This window comes from Pinus tabuliformis, chromosome J (assembly GCF_031772625.1).
Source record: "Pinus tabuliformis cultivar Carrire ecotype Pingquan chromosome J, CPIR1, whole genome shotgun sequence".
Taxonomy (NCBI): domain Eukaryota; kingdom Viridiplantae; phylum Streptophyta; class Pinopsida; order Pinales; family Pinaceae; genus Pinus; species Pinus tabuliformis.
In genome coordinates this window covers 987,108,258-987,127,169 of record NC_142295.1, presented here as the reverse complement: position 1 = coordinate 987,127,169, position 18,912 = coordinate 987,108,258, and positions in this window count along the sequence as shown.

The following is an 18,912-nucleotide window of genomic DNA, read 5'->3' as shown; positions in this document are numbered from 1 at the left end:
TCCAGTCAACACCCTATTAACCAGATCACTCCAACTGATGGGAGTATTGCAACTCCACCAATATAATGCCTCAAATAGACTCATCCTCAATGACTTTCACTACCCATTGTTGTAAGAAAACTCTACCAGTGGAAGATACGCCTCCCACTTTCGTTGTTGATGCATCACATCATCCTCAAAATGTCCACCAATATCCTACTACCCCCTCAATTTTTCCATATGTCTACAGATGATAAGTTTTATTGAAGGCCAACTATTTGCCCAAACCTACAAATAACTCCTTCCAAAACTTGGAAGTTAAAATTTCATCCTTGTCTGACACAATATTCTTTGGAACACCAAGCGATCTAACCACATCCCTAATGAAGACATGTGCTACATCACTCACAGAGAATGTAGACTTCACTGGAATGAAGTGTGATACCTTTGTCAACATGTCCACCACTACCATGATGGAATCATGTTGTCTCACTATACTCAGAAAACCTATGATAAAGTCCATTGAAATGACCTCCCATTTCCATTTTGGAATCACAATTAGTTGTAGCAGTCCATCTGGATGCTTACACTCTACCTTCACCTACTAACAGTCCAAGTACATAGCCACAAAATCTACTACGTCTCTCTTCAAATTCAAACAATAATAAAATTTATTCACTGTTTTCAGTATCTTCTAATAACCCAGGTGACCTAACTATGGTTTCACATGAAACTCCCTCAACATCACCTTCCTCAGCTCACTTCTATCTCACACATATATCATGTTCCTAAATATAACCAATTCATCTATCGTGAGATGATAGTCCACATCATGTGCACCTACACATGCACTTGTACATGTACCACTACCTGTACCCCTCCCTATACTCTATTGTAACCTGTGCCTAAGCTCCATGTACCTAACATCCTACTGACCTGCCTGCAAGATCCTATCCTGTAGGTTTGTCCCATAGAAACTCCTAGCGGCTATATGATTTACCTATATCCGCCTTCTAAGAGAATCTATGGCTCTATTATCCTTTCCTTTTATGTATTTGATCTCGAAGTCAAACTCATTGATCATGGACAACCATCTACCCTTCCTGGCATTTAGATTCAGCTGGTCAAACAAGTACCTCAACCCACTATGATCACTCATCAGTACAAACCTCCTTCCAAGAAGATAGTGCATCCACATCTTCACGGCATGAATGATAGCTAGAAACTCAAGATCATGTGTCAGATATCTATGCTCATGCTCATTCAGTTTCCATGTCTCATAGCATACCACCTGTCCATCTTGCATAAGGACTCCACCAAGTCCTCTCTTGTAAGCATCTATACGTACTAAAAATTCTTTGTCTGGATTTGCGATCTTTAACACTAGAGCATGTGTCAACAACTGCTTAAGTTGCTCAAAATTGGCCTCACACTCCTCTGTCCATTCAAACTTCTTACCTTTCATCTGCAATGATGTAATAGGATAAGAAATTTGTGAGAATTTCCTGATGAAACTCTTCTAATAACCTGCCAATCCCATGAAGGATCTCACCTCATCTACATTCCTAGGAGCTACCCACTCCATGATAGCTCTTACCTTTTCTGGATTTGTTGATATGCCCTCCTTGGAGACAACATGTCCCAAGTAATGTACCTTAGTCTAAAATAAAATACACTTGCCGAGCTTAGCATACAATTAATGCTCTCTCAATAACCTTAATGTTGTTGCTAAATTCTCAACATGTTATTCCTCATTTTTCGAATAACCAATGTGTCATCAATGAAAACAATAACAAATGTTTCCAAATATGGATGCAACACACTATTCATCAAACACATAAAGGTAGCTGGAGCATTAGTCAAACTAAATGGAACTAAAACAAACTCATAATGCCCATACCTGGTTCAGAAAGTTGTCTTGTAAATGTCCTCCTCTTAATGTGCACCTGATGATATTCGGATCTCATATCAATCTTCCAGAACACCACTTATCCATTTAAATGATCAAACAATTCATCAATCCTCAACAATGGATACATGTTCTTGATGGTCACTTTGTTCAACTTCCTGTAGTCAATCCATAATATGAGAGTGTCATCCTTCTCCTTCACAAAGAGCATCGGTGCACCCCAAGGTGATACAATTGGCCTAATGTATCCATTTTCCAACATTTCCTTCAATTGTTGCTTCAACTCTACCAACTGTGGAGTTCTCATCCTGTAAGGTGCCTTTGATGTCAGAACTTCCCTTGGTACCAACTCAATTGAAAATTCTACTTCCTTGTGAGGTGGAAACTATGAAATATCTATAGGAAATACATCTTGAATCTACTGTACAACTGGGTAACTACTCAAAACATCTGAATCGTCAACTTCCTTACCTTTTTCACTAGAGATATGTATTGCAAATAACACACACCCTTTCCTGCGACTACACTTGGACTACATAACTGTCACCATCCTAACTTATGTGGCTTTCTTCTTTCCCTATAATACTCTTGGTTCCCCATTGTCATCCAAGAACTCAATGGATTTTAAATAAAAATCCACCTAGGTCATATGAAGGTATAGCCAATCCATACCCAAAATCATGTTATATGATCCCAATGGTAGTACATTGAAATGTGTTGTTGTAGGCATACCATTTAACTCAAATGCACAAGCTCTTACCCAATGGTCAATTCTCTTCTTTTTACCTGTAGCCAACTGCACTAACCGATATTATTCATGAACTTCTTTATTCAAACCACACTTATCCACCAAATCATGACTAGCATAGCTATAATTAGATCCAAGGTCAATAAAAATAGAAACAACTTGATCACAAAGCTTAATTTCCATCTCAATGATAAATGCATGATGTTCTGCCTATCAGTTGTCTAACGTTGCATAGATACAATGAATTCTTTGTCCAACGTCCCTAAAAGTCTATGCCTCCTATTAACTATAGATCTGAGACGTACCACCCTAATTATGTTGACTATCTTTCTTAAGGTTTCCCTTACCGCATGTCCAACACTCCAAACGTCCAATACCATCACTTCTATGTTGTTGTTGTGATCCATGTCCTTGTCTAGCTACATTGAACTTTTTTTGTGGTGCCACATTTTCTCACTCTTCTGCATTCTAAGGCCTTTCTCTTTTCGATTTTCATTTACCCTTACCTTTATTCTTATCCTTCCCTTTCCATCCTTGCTAAGATTCATTCTTACGCTTTTATTGTTCATAGAAATGTTTCTATATTCCAATAACCTACTCAGTTGACCGAGGCTCATCATACTCAATCCAATCTATAAATTCTAATGGAAAACCAATAGAAAATCATTGAAATTTAGCCTTCTCATATTTAAGATACGGTGCATACCTCAATATCTCCAGGAACTTATTCGTGTACTCTTCATTTGTCATTGATCCCATATTTAGATCATAGATGTATTTGGCCTTACCATCTTAGTACCTTTCTAACAAGTACTTCTTGAAAATCCTCTTGAACTCATGCCAACTCAAGTCCTCCATCCTGATGTCTCTGACCCACATCACATATCAAACCAGATATTTTATTTACCTTTCAAGCCGAATATAGAAATTATGGCCTTCATGTTTTCTGCGTACTCATGCAACTTAAAGAACTTTTTCATCCCAAGTATCCAAGCCTATGCATCTTCTAGTTTCTTCATGTCTCCATCAAAATTAGGTGGTTTTTCTTTCTTAAATTCATCTGGAAAGTATCCCCTATCACTCCTCCTATAATGATGACAACGATGATGATCATGATGCCTGTTAGAACCAGAACTAGAATAATACATGTATACATCACCTCTCTTATCTGTAGTATCCAACAATCTTCCATCTCTAACCATGTCATTTATATCCGAACTATGACCACCATCAGATCTACTTCCATATGCCCCATTAGTTTTCTCCTCCTGCCCATGGCTGATCTAAACTGGCCCCTGTTGCTGCAATTCTGAAAAACTCTGAAAGAGTATTGCATTAACCTTTCTCTTGTGCCTACATGATTTTGTCATTATCCGCCTTACAACTCCTTATTTCTTCCTTTAAACTTCTCAATGTGTCTACTAAATCATAAGAGTGCCCAACACCACACTGCTCATTTGATTCATAGGGAGAATCTTTCTGTTCTACCATCTTGCTAGTCATTTGTGATCTCTTTCTTACCACGCATACTATATCAGCTAAACCAAATCAAAATAAACAACATACCTTAGCATAATTTGGGGAGGATTTCTCATATGAAAGATCAACCAATCAACGTAGTACATGTATAACAAAATCATGACAATATATATATACATATAATACACAAGCATATAACCATATAACCATCATTCTAGCTAGAGTACATTCATCGATGCATGACCATATCAACTACTCATACCATGACTTCATGCATGATAACAACAACCATATCAATGTACACTGACAATACATAAGCATAAGCAACATGTAACCAATCATACACTCATGACAACACACTTCACAACAACAACATCCTCCTTCACGTGGTGACATCACTACAACCATGACCGACACCATGCATATGCAACAAGCATATAGACCACAAGGGTGAATTAACACACGTGCAAATGACATGAATGCATGAATAATACACACCGCCCACCCAGTCCAAGGGGTGAACCATGCTCTCATACCACTCTGTAACACCCTCATCCCACATCTACCCAAGTAACCATGCAATCAAGGTATATATGCGACGAGAGGCCACTATAATGGGATTCAACCTCCTAGGTGACCTTGAGGAAGTGGAATCAACAGAAACACACCACATAAACCTTCCACATCAGCAGCAGGAGTCCCAAGAACCATCCCAACCACTCAGGTAACTAGCCCCTGGGTCCCACTGAGTTTTTAGACCACTAAACCCCCAAAAGCTATCTTGATATGGTTAAGGGTGCATCTAGGAGGCTTGAGAAACTCCCATAGCATGGGTATGAATGTGTCTCGGGACTTTTGTCCTCATACCTATGCCTGCAAATTCAAAATTTGTGCCACTTTTTCAAGCACTGGGCCTAGGTAACTGCTCAGAACTCAATGACAGGTTCATACATGAATTTATACAATAGAACAATGATACATATTCAAAAGCATTAACAAGGAGTAGACTGGACCCCTACTAGCCATGATAGGAAATTCATCAAACATGCACAAATATGCAATCCATAGGTTTAAACAACATATTTGAGCTTAGGGATCTCATACTTATCTGAGCATTTCCAAGAATCATTTTTCCCTTATATCATTGGCTAGATTACCATCTATTAGTTCATAGATACATTTTTCATCATTTACAAATCATAACATGAGGAGAGCCATACATCATCATTGTCATAATACATGCTTATAACCAGCATAATAACAATAGAAATATAAAGGATACACTTGCCATATAATCCACATATAAACCAGTAAATTTACACATAAGATACAATCAAGGAAAGAACCTTTTATTAATGAATGCAAAAGCCAACTCGGGATGGGAATACCACGTTCCACCCGACCACAGATTGGTTGAGCTAAATCTCTCTTTAGCCAATCACCCTCGTTATATATTCCAAGCATGAATGTGGGACTCAAACCAAAAGAACCAACCAGGGCATCTCGAGGCTGATCACCTCACCCTCATAAATAGAAGCCAAGCTTTATCGCAATCCACACTGAATCACTGGGCCAACATAATAAATATGTAATTACAGGCTTTACCATGATCTCCACCAGATCACTAGGTCAAAACAAGCATGGATGCCACTAGATTTCTCCACCTGCACCATGATGAATTTCCCTGCCTCCTAGTCTCTCAGGCTTTATCGCAATCCTCACTGGACCATTAGGCCCTAAACCAAGACTCCACCCTCTAGGCTTTACCGTATATCCTACCATTCACTAGCAAGGATTCCTAGGCCTAACCAAGGGAAGCCACCTCTAGGATTTACAATATATCCTGCCATTAATTGGTTGAGAGTTCTTAGGCCAATCGAGGCACACAATACCTAGCTTTATCATAACCCACAGTCTGGTTCAGGGGTCACTAGGCTAGTTAATTTACCACAATCCACATTTTGGTTCAGGGATCACTAGGCCATGTGTTCTTTCTTTTGGAGATCCACCCCACTCAAATTTGAATCCATCTGAAAATCCAACTCAACCAAAACATCAGAACCCCATCACACCATGGCTATCCAAAAATGGCAAGTCTATGCTAAAAACACTATCACACCTGGAAAAACCGATGTCATAAAAGGAAAGAACCACATGCAATACCATGCATGTCAAATCTAGCAAGGAAATCACACATGCAAATTTATACCTGTAAAGAATCTTGTTGTAGCTGCTTGATCCTGCTCTTCCTTTCTTTCGCCTTCCTTCCTCTTGCCTTATTTTCCTCTCTTGATCCAATGCCAAAGTGCTCCAAGAAAAATCTAAATGTCCAAGAGTGAGAGAAAGAGAATAATGAGAGAGCACCAAAGATGACTAACAAAAGCTACCAATTGGCCATCATAGCCTTTTTATCAATTAGGCCTCTATTTTCTTCATTTTCCATTATTTTCCTTTATTTTCCTCCTCACATGCAACTTGTGACCTTTCACCTTCCTTTTCTCCCAATTTCCATTATTTTCATAAATAAATGTGCCAAAAATGTCATTTTTCCTTTCCAAAGCCTTGGCCATTGCCTTCTCCAATTTCCTTAGCCATACTAAACCAATGAACACCCACACTAGGATGTTTTTTCCCAACATTTAGCTTGGAATAAGTGTCCCGTCAATCGTGGTTATTATGTTTCCTTTATTAAATTTTATTACATGGAATTTTCACCAATTTTACTATAATTAATAATAAAATATGCATATCAACTAGCTATAGGTCACACCAACCTTCCTCATTAGTCAGTCTAGAAACATGTTTGGGCTTAAAATATATGGCTTAATGTTTCACATTTTCTTTGGTTGTTAGTACATAAAGGATTCCTTTCATGTGGTAAAATCATCTGCAAAGGATTTGAAGGTCATTCCCTATACTTTCTTGTGTGGATTGGATGTAGAGGAAATAGATAACTTTCTCAATACATGCACTTTTTCTTAAATCTATGTTATCAACTATTTAGCTTATTTGAATAGTCCAAAATAAGAATGGAATAATGCAACGACATTAGTCACCTACAAAAAAACTTGTGTATGTTTATTATTCTAAGATTTATGAAACAAAGTTCAAAATTCACTTTTAGAATATTTATGATAACTTTTAGAATATTTATGATAACTGTTGGGTCCCTATAATACTAGTGATTACCCCATTACTATTGTAGTTATACCCCCTATTTATATTTTTGTGCCCCTATTACCCCCATATTGTTATTTCTGTGCCCCATAGAATCCCTCTATTGTTATTTTTGTGGCTTTATATTATTATTGTTAGGTCGGCTGGATTATATTGTGACTCCTTAGACTCCTATATATAGAAAGGAGGTTTTGTCATTTGTATCATCCAAGAATTGTTCATTTATGTAATGTAAAGGAGGTTACCCCCTCGAAGAGGCTGAATTCTAAGGCGTGGATCTATCTTTTCTATCTTTTCTTGAGCTGGTTTCATAACATTTGGTATCAGAGCTTTGGATTCTAGGGTTTCGCTGCTCCAAACAGGTCATCGTGGCATTTTCGCTATAACTTTTTTCTGTGACGTTTCAGAAGTCGCAAAAAAAAACCCATTTGAGAAGAATTGGCACTGAACCTTGGGTCCAAATTTCAGAGCTTTTCGCGCTATATTTTCGGAGATATGATCTGAGGAAGTTGGCCTTTTTGCAGACTCCTGAATTACATTCAAAACAGGTGACCTGGGGAAAATCGTCATAACTCTCTCTCTGAGGATCGGATTGAAATTTCGTAAAAAGGTACAGAAAGAGGACGGACTGTAGTTTCTTGTATGTGTGTTTCAGATTCAAAGGTTGAAACAGTGACTCGTGGCACGTCGTACAAGTTCGCTCTACTGAACCAGTCTAAAATCAAGTCACTGTGGGAGATTTCACATAACTCTTCCTTGGAGAATCCAATTTGGCTCAGACTTGTGGCATTGGAAAGAGGACGCAGAAGGCTACTGCAGGTAGCATTTTTAAAATTGGATGATCCGAAATTACAGAGATACATCAGATTCAATATCAGGCTTCTATAAAGTGAAAAAAGGTGTGTAGTTTTTTTTTTATTTTTGTGTAAGCTTGGTTTAACGGAATTCAAAGGGCATAGTAAAGCATTATTATCGGTAACTGATGCCCCGAGGAAAGAAAATGCAAACACCTAGTAAGGAACCTGAAAGCTCTAGCATGACTCATGAAGAAGAGGAAGAAATGCTACATGATATATCAAAATTACAAGAACAAGTGCAACAAATGTCACGCTCACAAAAGCTAACAGAAGCTAAGATAAATGGCGTGGAATCTAAGATAAAGGGCATGGAAGCTAAGATGGATGGCATGGAAGCTAAGGTGAATGGCATGGATGATAAAATTGATGGCATGGATGATAAGATGGATGAATTGAAGAAGTTGCTACAAGAAAGGGTCACTAATGGTGAAAAGGTAGTAAAGGAAACTCATGATGAGAACAAAAGAAATGTTAATCATGATTCCATAGACTCTAATGTTGGATCGAAGACTCACCATGTTCCAAAAATCGATATGAGGAAGTTTGATGGCAAGGATCCCGCCACATGGATATTACAGATGGAGCAATTCTTCGATCTCAATAATGTGCAAAACACACAAAAGGTACGTATGGCAACTTTATATTTGGAACCAAATCAGTTTGTATGGTATCAATGGCTTTGTTCTCGTAAACAATTTATCACTTGGGCAATTTTTACGGAAGAATTGATAGCACATTATGAGGATACAAAAAGCAACACTTTTTTTAGCCAATTGATAAGTCTCAAACAAAAGGGTTCAATAATGGAGCACATTGAGGAGTTCCAAAAATTGAACATAAGGGTAAAAGATATTCCAGAGGAGCATAGGATTGATGTGTTCATAGGGTCTTTAAAGGATAATATCCAACATGATGTGCGCCTTTGGGAACCTGATTCATTAGAGAAGGCATTCAGGTTGCCCATAGTCTTCCACAACCTACAAGGTTGACACCACAACAATTGGAAGAAAAAAGAGCAAAAGGGCTTTGTTACAATTGTGATAGCAAATACACAAAAGGTCATAAGTGTGCTGAGAAGAAATTATTCTACATAGATTGTGAAGAGGAAGAAGAAAAGGAGCAAGAAAGGTCAAAAGAAGAGGATATATTCCAGGAACAAAGCCTAGATGAAGAACAAATAAATCCGACCATATCTTGTAATGCATTGGCGGGAATTACCACTCCTCAAACCATCAAGATAGAAGGACAAATCAAGAAGAAAAAGGTAATAGTGTTGATTGATTCAGGAAGCACCCACAATTTTATTCATTGTAGGGTAGCAAAAGAATTGAATTGCTTCCTATATCCAGCACCAGAGTGTCAAGTGATGATTGCAAATGGAGGAACAATAAATTGTTCTGGAAAGTGCCATAATATCAAGCTATCCATGGGAGAATATGTATTGACTAGCCCAATGCTTTCCATTCCAATGGGAGGTGCTGATGTTGTACTAGGAGTCCAATGGCTACAATCCTTGGGTACAATAGCTTTTAATTTTCAAGAACTTTTCATGAAATTTTCTGTGGAAGGAAAGGAAGTTGAATTAAGGGGTATTGCAGGGAAACCAGGAAAGATAATCAGCTCTAATGGCATGACAAAGCTTCTAAAAAAGGAGCAAAGAGGTGTAATTGCACAATTATGTTCGCTAGATGTTTCCACATTGGAATCATCTATTTCTCCAGATCTCCAAAAAGTCCTGGACAATCATTCCAAGGTATTTGAGACTCCCAAAGGTCTCCCACCTATGCGTGATCATGATCATGCTATTCATCTGATTCCAGGAAGTGTTCCTCCAAACATCAGGCCGTACAGATATCCCTATGTCCAAAAAAGTGAAATTGAACGTATGGTTGCAGAAATGCTAGAGGCTGGTATAATTCAACCGAGTCAAAGTTCTTTCTCAGCTCCAGTAGTATTGGTGCACAAGAAGGATGGATCATGGCGCATGTGTCCAGATTATAGGGAGCTCAACAAGCTCACTATTAAAGATAAGTTCCCCATTCCTGTTATTGATGAATTACTGGATGAATTGCATGGATCAATTTACTTCACCAAGTTGGATCTTCGTTCGGGATATCATCAAATCAGAATGAAGATTGAAGACATTCCGAAAACAGCATTTAGAACTCATGAGGGTCATTATGAATTTTTGGTCATGCCTTTTGGCCTTACCAATGCACCTTCAACATTTCAAGGTTTGATGAATTCAATTTTCAAACCATTCCTTAGAAAATTTGTGTTAGTATTTTTTGATGATATACTAATCTACAGCAAGTCTTGGAAGGATCATGTTGAACATGTTGACAGGGTGCTACAACTATTGGAGGAGAAACAATTATATGCAAAAAGATCCAAATGTTTCTTTGGAGTCCAGGAGGTGGAATATTTGGGTCATATTGTATCTCATGAAGGAGTTAAGGTAGACCCTAGCAAAATTAAAGCCATTAAGGAATGGAAAATCCCCACATCCATAAAGCATCTGCGAGGATTTCTTGGGTTGACAGGGTATTATCGCAAGTTTGTTAAGAATTATGGGAGAATAGCAGCACCTCTAACAACATTATTGAAGAAAGATTCATTTTCATGGACTTCGGAAGCAACAAAGGCCTTTGAACATCTTAAAGAGGCAATGTGCCAAGCACCGGTCTTAGCTACACCGGACTTCACAAAAACCTTTATTGTGGAATGTGATGCTTCAGGAAATGGAATTGGTGCTGTTCTAATGCAAGATGAAAGACCCATTGCTTTTGAAAGTCGTCCAATCAAGGGAAAGTTTTTAAGCAAAGCTATTTATGAGAAGGAAATGTTGGCAATACTCCATGCACTTAAGAAATGGCGACCCTACCTAATGGGAAGACACTTCAAGGTAAAAACGGATCATGATAGCCTTAAATACTTTTTAGAACAAAGATTATCCTCTGAAGAGCAACAAAAGTGGGTCACAAAGATGTTGGGTTATGACTTTGAAATCATCTACAAAAAAGGGAAGCAAAATGTGGTGGCAGATGCACTCTCAAGAAAGGATGAGGATGTGGAAGCATTGTTGTGTGCCATTTCTATTATCCAACCAGATTGGATAAACGAAGCAAGGGAGGAATGGAAGAATGACGAAGAAGTGTGGGCACTTATTCGAAAGCTACAACAAGATTCCAGTACTTCTGATACATTTAGCTGGAAAAATGATTCGTTATGGTACAAAGATCGCTTATACCTCTGTAAGAATTCCCAGCTAAAACAAAAGATTCTTATGGAATTGCACACTTCTCCCTTAGGAGGGCACTCAGGATTTTTAAAAACTTACCACAGGGTTAAGAAGGAATTTTTTTGGGATGGCCTTAAATCAGATATTCAAAAGTTTGTGGCGGAATGTTTGGTTTGCCAACAAAATAAAGTTGAAACAATTAAGACACCGGGTCTATTACAACCTTTATCCATTCCAAGCCAACGTTGGGAGGAGGTTTCAATGGATTTTATCACAGGTTTACCCAAGTCTGAGGGAAAGAGTGTCATCATGGTGGTAGTTGACAGACTTACCAAGTATGCACACTTTTGTGCATTATCACATCCATTTAAAGCCAGTACAGTTTCTACTGCATTTATGGAAACAGTTCAAAAGCTACATGGAAACCCAAAGATTATTGTAAGTGACAGAGATCCCATTTTCACTGGAAATTTTTGGACAGAATTATTTTCTTGTCTTGGTACTCAGTTAGCTCATAGCTCATCTTATCATCCTCAATCTGATGGGCAAACTGAGATAGTAAACAAATGTTTGGAAGGATATCTTCGTTGCTTTGTATCTGATAAACAGACACAATGGGTCAAATGGTTGCCTCTGGCTGAATGGTGGTATAACACTTCCTTCCATACAGCAACAAAAATGACCCCATTTATGGCACTTTATGGGTATCAACCACCATCCATCACATCATATTTAAGAGAAAATTCTAAGGTTCAGGCAGTGGAACATCACATCGAACATCAACAACAAGTCCTCCAACTCTTAAAGGATAACCTCGTGTTGGCACAAAATAGAATGAAACAACAGGCAGATCAACATCGCAGTGAAAGAAGTTTTGATGTAGGTGATTGGGTATTCCTACGGCTACAACCATATAAGCAAATGTCCCTAAAGCAAGCTAAGAAGGATAATAAATTATCACCAAAGTATTATGGTCCGTACAAGGTGTTGCAAAAGATTGGTACTATGGCATACAAATTGGAGCTTCCTGCAGCTTCTCGATTGCACCCAGTTTTCCATGTTTCATGTTTAAAGAAGGTTATAGGTGACAAGCTCCCAATTCAAACAATATTGCCAGAACTTGACGAGGAAGGAAAAATTATATTGGAACCGGAAGCAGTCACAGAAACAAGAACTCGACAGCTACGAAATCGATCAATTTCAGAGTATCTTATCAAGTGGAAGAACTTATCCGCTGAAGATTCCACATGGGAGGATGAGAATTTTATGCAGAAGTATCCAGAACTACTCAAGCGTTGAGGACAACACTTTTTTGAAGGAGAGGGGCATGTTGGGTCCCTATAATACTAGTGATTACCCCATTACTATTGTAGTTATACCCCTTATTTATATTGTTGTGCCCCTATTACCCCCATATTGTTATTTTTGTGCCCCATAGAATCCCTCTATTGTTATTTTTGTGGCTTTATATTATTATTGTTAGGTCGGCTGGATTATATTGTGACTCCTTAGACTCCTATATATAGAAAGGAGGTTTTGTCATTTGTATCATCCAAGAATTGTTCATTTATGTAATGTAAAGGAGGTTGCCCCCTCGAAGAGGCTGAATTCTAAGGCGTGGATTTATCTTTTCTATCTTTTCTTGAGCTGGTTTCATAACAATAACTTTATTATTCCTCTGCATGTTATGTTGAAGTATCAATTTCCTCTTAGATTTGCTCAATATTTTATAGATGGAATTAAAGATATTGGTGATTGTTATATTAATGAAGAATATTATTATATTCATGTAAATGGTTTTGGAGATGCCCCTCATATTTTCCCAAGGTATATTTCATATGTTGGTGGTAAGATAGATTTCCTATCAAACCATCAGTACCACTATTTCTCTCATCCTAAAGAAAAACTAGAAGATTTTTTTGTCATATTTTCCCATTCTAATTGGAATTTATTCAGCATAAAACCACCATCATGATTCATTATATGTCAATCTGGTAGCTTAGTCACAAATTCCAACCATGGGACAAGATTCCTCATTTTGAGCAAACCAATTTTAACTATTGAAGCACTCAATTTGGATAAGGGAAAGTGTTTTTTTGAAGAAAATCCCACATGTACACAAAAAGACAAGTTGGCCCTAATAGGAAATTGGACACCCTTGGAAGCCTATAAACACAAGTCACCTCAAGCTCATTTGGACATTACCAAGCGTGTTCTTCTTATCTTATTCATTGATTGGTTCACACAAGTCTAAGGATGGGTTGAGGAAATTGCTTCATACAAGTCCAAGATTGCAAGGTCTAAAACTCGCACATGCGTTAGGGTTTTTGTTTCTGACCACAGGATTGAGATTGTCAATTTTCGGCTATAATTGCAGGCACGTAGGTGTTGGAATTATGAAACAGGTTTGGCGCTATGACACAGGTGTTCTCCTTGATGGAAACTCACTCAGATGGTAGATCATTGTTCAGGCTCTCAGAATGAAAGAAAGTAAGGTATACGCAGGTTTCCTTTGACGAAGTCGCGTATACATGTGGTATTGCCGATCAAAAGTCGCGTATGCATATGCGTGCACTTTCATACACGGAAAAGTGCGTACATGTGGGAAAGCTTATTTTTAGGTCCATGGTATTTGGACCTATGGTTTTGGACCTTGGTATTGCATCCGAAGTATTAAACCTGGGTATTGGGTCCCTAATATTGGTTCTCTATGGTTTTGGACCATGGTTTGAGTAAGGCCTAAGACTATAAAAAGGAGGAGATAATTTGGCAAAGGTATGGACTCAAGTATTGGATATCTTATGAAGAGCAAGATTGGAAATATCTGGTGATTGGTTTATGGTGCATAGCTGAATCTGAATCAAGGACGAACCTGAGCGCAAGAAGATGGATAAGTTCTATTGATGAGTCAAAACTCAAGACTTGAATAGTAGTATCTTTGTGTGATTTTGATCTGTTATATTTGGTGCATGACTTGATCTATAAATCTGATAATTTCGGTGTAATTGATGTCTGAATATCTGAAAGAATGAATTATCCTTTATAGATCTATACGCAGGTTCATCAAAGCAAAGGCATGTATACACGCTGGTTTTGTAATTCAAAATTGTGTATACACAGGTTGGGCTTAATTCAAAAGCGTATTCATGCAAGTTGTACACATTGAAGTAGCGTACCTGTCTTGAAATATGTTTTAGCTACTTCTATTTGTTGTTGCAGTGTTCTGGGTTTAGAATTGGGGTTTGGTTACTGTTATTGTTTTCTGGGTAGAGCATTCAGAGAAGTGACTGTTTGATTCAGTTTGTTTGGTGCAAAGGAGATTGGTTAATGCAGATATATTTGATGTTTGATTGATGTTATTCATGGATCCAGTCTAAAAATTTATGAAACGTGGTCCGTGGAAGAAAAGAGAAGGTTGTAGCCTTCTGTAGGTCAGCACCTACGTACTAGTAGCTCAGCCAGTACAAGAGCTAAGGGGGGTTGTAGCTCCCTTATAGGAGAAGCTGGAAAACGAGAGAAGGTTTTATCCTTCTGCAAGTAGCGGCCTATGTACTGGTATTAGACTGCACCAGTACAAAATCATTGTAAAAAGAAGTTTCTAATTAAAAGAAGATAGAGACAAATTGCAGCAGGTGGTTTCACCCACATTGGGTTTCCACCTTATATCTTTGTCCATCTGTGTGATGATCGGTTTTGTTTTACTACTCCTGTTTACTATTCTTATGATTAATGAAGTCCTGATGCACTGATTAAAGATCAACAAATAATGAATCTTAATTTTTCTGATATACGCTGGTTTCTTTAGACATAGTAGTGTATATATGCAATTTACCATAGCTAAAGTAGCATATACAAATCTGATTGTGAAAAAAATAATAATTGATTTAATAATACTGATTCACCCCCCCTCTCAGTATTATTTCCAACAATTTGTATCAGAGTAGGTCCTTCAAAAGAAGCTTGATCACTTGAAGGAAGATCTATCATCATGAGCAACTACAAGAAAGAAGCATCGATCAAGCCACCAATTTTTGATGGCAGCAACTTCGTCTATTCGAAGGTAAGAATCACAGCATATCTTCAATCTCTTGGTACAGAAGTTTGGGATATCATGGAAAATGGATACACATTTCCATCAGCAACTCCTACAGATACGATTGGTAAGAAGCAGTATGAAACAAATGCAAAGGCTATCAATACTCAATAGGGAGCCTATCTCAATCAGAATTCGTCAAGGTTATGCAGCTCAAAACCACAAAAGAAATATGGGACAATATCATTCTGAGTTATGAAGGAGATGATCAGGTAAAATGAGAAAAACTACAAACTCTCATAATTCAATATGAAAATCTTAGAATGTACAATGATGAAAGTGTAGCTAACTATTTCCTACGTATAGATGAGATTGTTAATTGTATGAAAAAATTGGGTGAAGAAATAAAATAAGTTGTTTTGGTTGAAAAGGTTCTAAGATCTTTGTCTTCTATGTTTGAATCAAAAGTTTCTGCCATAGAAGAAAAACAGAATCTGCAGAGCATTACCATGTCATAGCTACATGGAATCCTAACCGCTTATGAAATGAGAAAAGGGGGACCATCAGACAAGAGAGAAGCTGCATTCAAAGCCTTAGGAAAAGGAGATTACAACAGGACATATGTTGGAAGAAGAGGAAGAATCAAATTTTGTCAAGAACCTTCAACGGGGTTCTGGAAGATTCAGAGGTAAGCTACCTTTCAAATGTTTTTCTTGTGGAAGAGTCAGTCACTATGTTGCCAAGTTTCCTCATAAAGATAAGATTGACAAAGGTAAGGAACCAGTCAGATGGAAAAGAAAACAGAATGTAAGTAAGAAGAGCTATTACACACATGAAGACAGTGATGGATTTTCAAATAGTGATGAAGATGAACAAGGTAATGATTATAGACTTTTGATGGCTTTTGAAGATGATGATTTATTGGATGCTATAGATGAAGAAGGTCTTTATGAGGAAATTTCTAAACTCAAAATTTGCTTAGAAGAAAAGAATATGATTATAGATACTCTGACATTCCAACTTGCTGAAAGGGAAAAACAAAATGAAACGTTAGAATGTGAAATTGTGGGACTTAGAAAGGACATTGAGAAAAAAAAATCTCTTAATCTTAGATTTTCTAAAGGATCTGAAACTTTAGATGAGATTATCAAAGTGCAGTGTTCTCCTCTGATCAAGACTGGTCTTGGGTATACTGAAGAAACATCTCAAGCACAGAAGCCATCTACCTCCAAAAGTTATCTTGAAGCAGCAAGGAGAAGTGAACAAGTTGACAATCGACAGCAAAGGCACAATGAAGATCACCAAGTAAATCGAGGGCAATCTACTTCAAGGATGAGCAGAAGCTACAACCAACCGCAGGTAAATCATTCTCAATTTTCCTCAAGAACGAATGGCTATTACAATCACCTAAACGGAAGGTTTGATGATCGCAGGAATTTCTTCAATGACCAATGTTTCTCTTGTCATAACTTTGGACATAAATCAACTCAATGTGTTGCCTACAAGACCATCATGACCAGAGAAGCACGAAATCAAAGGAGTGTGACTGGAATCTTGAATAGAACGTAAAATTATTTTTCTACTCTTGAAAATGAAATAGAATTTTCTATTTGTAACAACTTTGGTCATAAATATTCTAAATGCAGGAGTAGGTTTTGGCAAACAACTCAGAAGGAGCAAGCTTCATTGAGCCCCAAAACATGGAGGAAGAAAGAACCGCAACCAGAAAGATGTGGTATAGCCTTATATGCGGAAGGGTAAGAACACCAGTGGTACATCGACAGTGGATGCTTGAAACATATGACAGGTGATAAAGAAAAACTTCAATTATATAGTGCCTTAGAAAAGGAAAAGAAGGTATCATTTGGAAATGAAACTCCTACATTCATAAAAGGTAAAGGTTCTGTTCTTTTGAAAGAAAAGGTCAAAGTTGGGAATGTTATGCATGTTGATGGCTTAAAGGATAATCTATTAAGTGTCAGTCAAATGTGTGATCAAGGAAATGAGGCAATATTTCGATCAAATGGATGTATTGTTCATGAGCTTGATACAGGAGAAACAGTGATCAAAGGCATACAAACACCAAATAATTTATACATACTCAAGGGAGGACAACAACAATGCTATCTAATCAAGAATAATGAACACTGGCTATGGCACAGAAGATTGGGGCATCTAAGATTCTCTCAAATAAGGAAAGCATGCAAATATCAGGCAGTTTGTGATCTCCCTGACATCAGAATTCTAGACAATACAATATGAAAATCATGTCAGTTTGAGAAGCAAACTAGAACTAGTTTCCCTGAGAAGGAAGGATCAGCTAGAAGGCCACTTGAACTTGTCCATATTGATGTATGTGGTCCATCTAGGAAAAGGTCACCTTGAGGAGAAGAATACTTTATATTGTTCATTGATGACTTTTCCAGGATGTGTTGGATAGGACTTATGAAGCATAAAGACGAAGCTTTTGAAAAGTTAAAAGCATTCAAAACCTTGGTTGAAAACGAATCAGATCGCAGAATCAAATGCCTCAAGTTTGATAGAGGTGGGGAATTTACCTCGGATGAATTTTTCAATTTTTGTGAAGAACATGGAATAAGAAGGGAATTATCTACTGCAAGGACTCCTCAACAAAATGGGGTAGAGGAAAGGATGAACAAAATGTTTCAACAAATGGCTTGTGCTATGCTTGATGAGTCTGGAACTCGTGCAACCTTCTGGGGTGAAGCCGCATTTTTTGCAGTTACTATTCTCAACAAGACAAACATCCGGTTAAACAACACTCAAACTCCTCATGAACTTTGGTATGGTAAGACTCCCACGGTAAAATACTTCAAAATTTTTGGAAGCAAATGTTACATCAAAAAGACTGATGAAAACCTTGGTAAGTTTGAACCTAGAGCAAATTAAGGCATTCTTCTTGGTTACTCTCCCCAAATCAAAGCATATAAGTGTTACAATAAAAGACTTGGAAAAATTGTTGAAAGTATTGATGTAGTGGTTGATGAAGAAGGAAACATTCCTAGGCAAGTAAAATCTGAAGATTTTGAAGATGATGAGGACTATCCTTCAACAACAAATCAGACTCATGATGAAGAAGAAACCCATGAGGCACCAGAAGAACAGACAAGGATAGAAGAAAAGACTCAATCCAGGTACGTTTAGAAGAATCATCTAGAAACTCAAATTTTGGGGTAGAAAGAGGCAGGTGTACAAACAAGAAGAACTATTTCAGAAGCTTAAAGCTACCTAGCATTGCTCTCCTCCACTAAACCACAAAATGTAAGTGAAGCATGCAAAGATGAATAATGGGTCAAGGCTATCAATGAAGAACTAGAGCATATTGAAAAGAATAACACTTGGGAGTTGGTTCCTAGACCAAACGATAAAAATGTAATAGGCACAAAATGGATATTTAAAAGCAAACTGAATGAAAATGGAGATGTTATTAGAAACAAGGCAAGACTTGTTTCTAAAGGGTATGCTCAA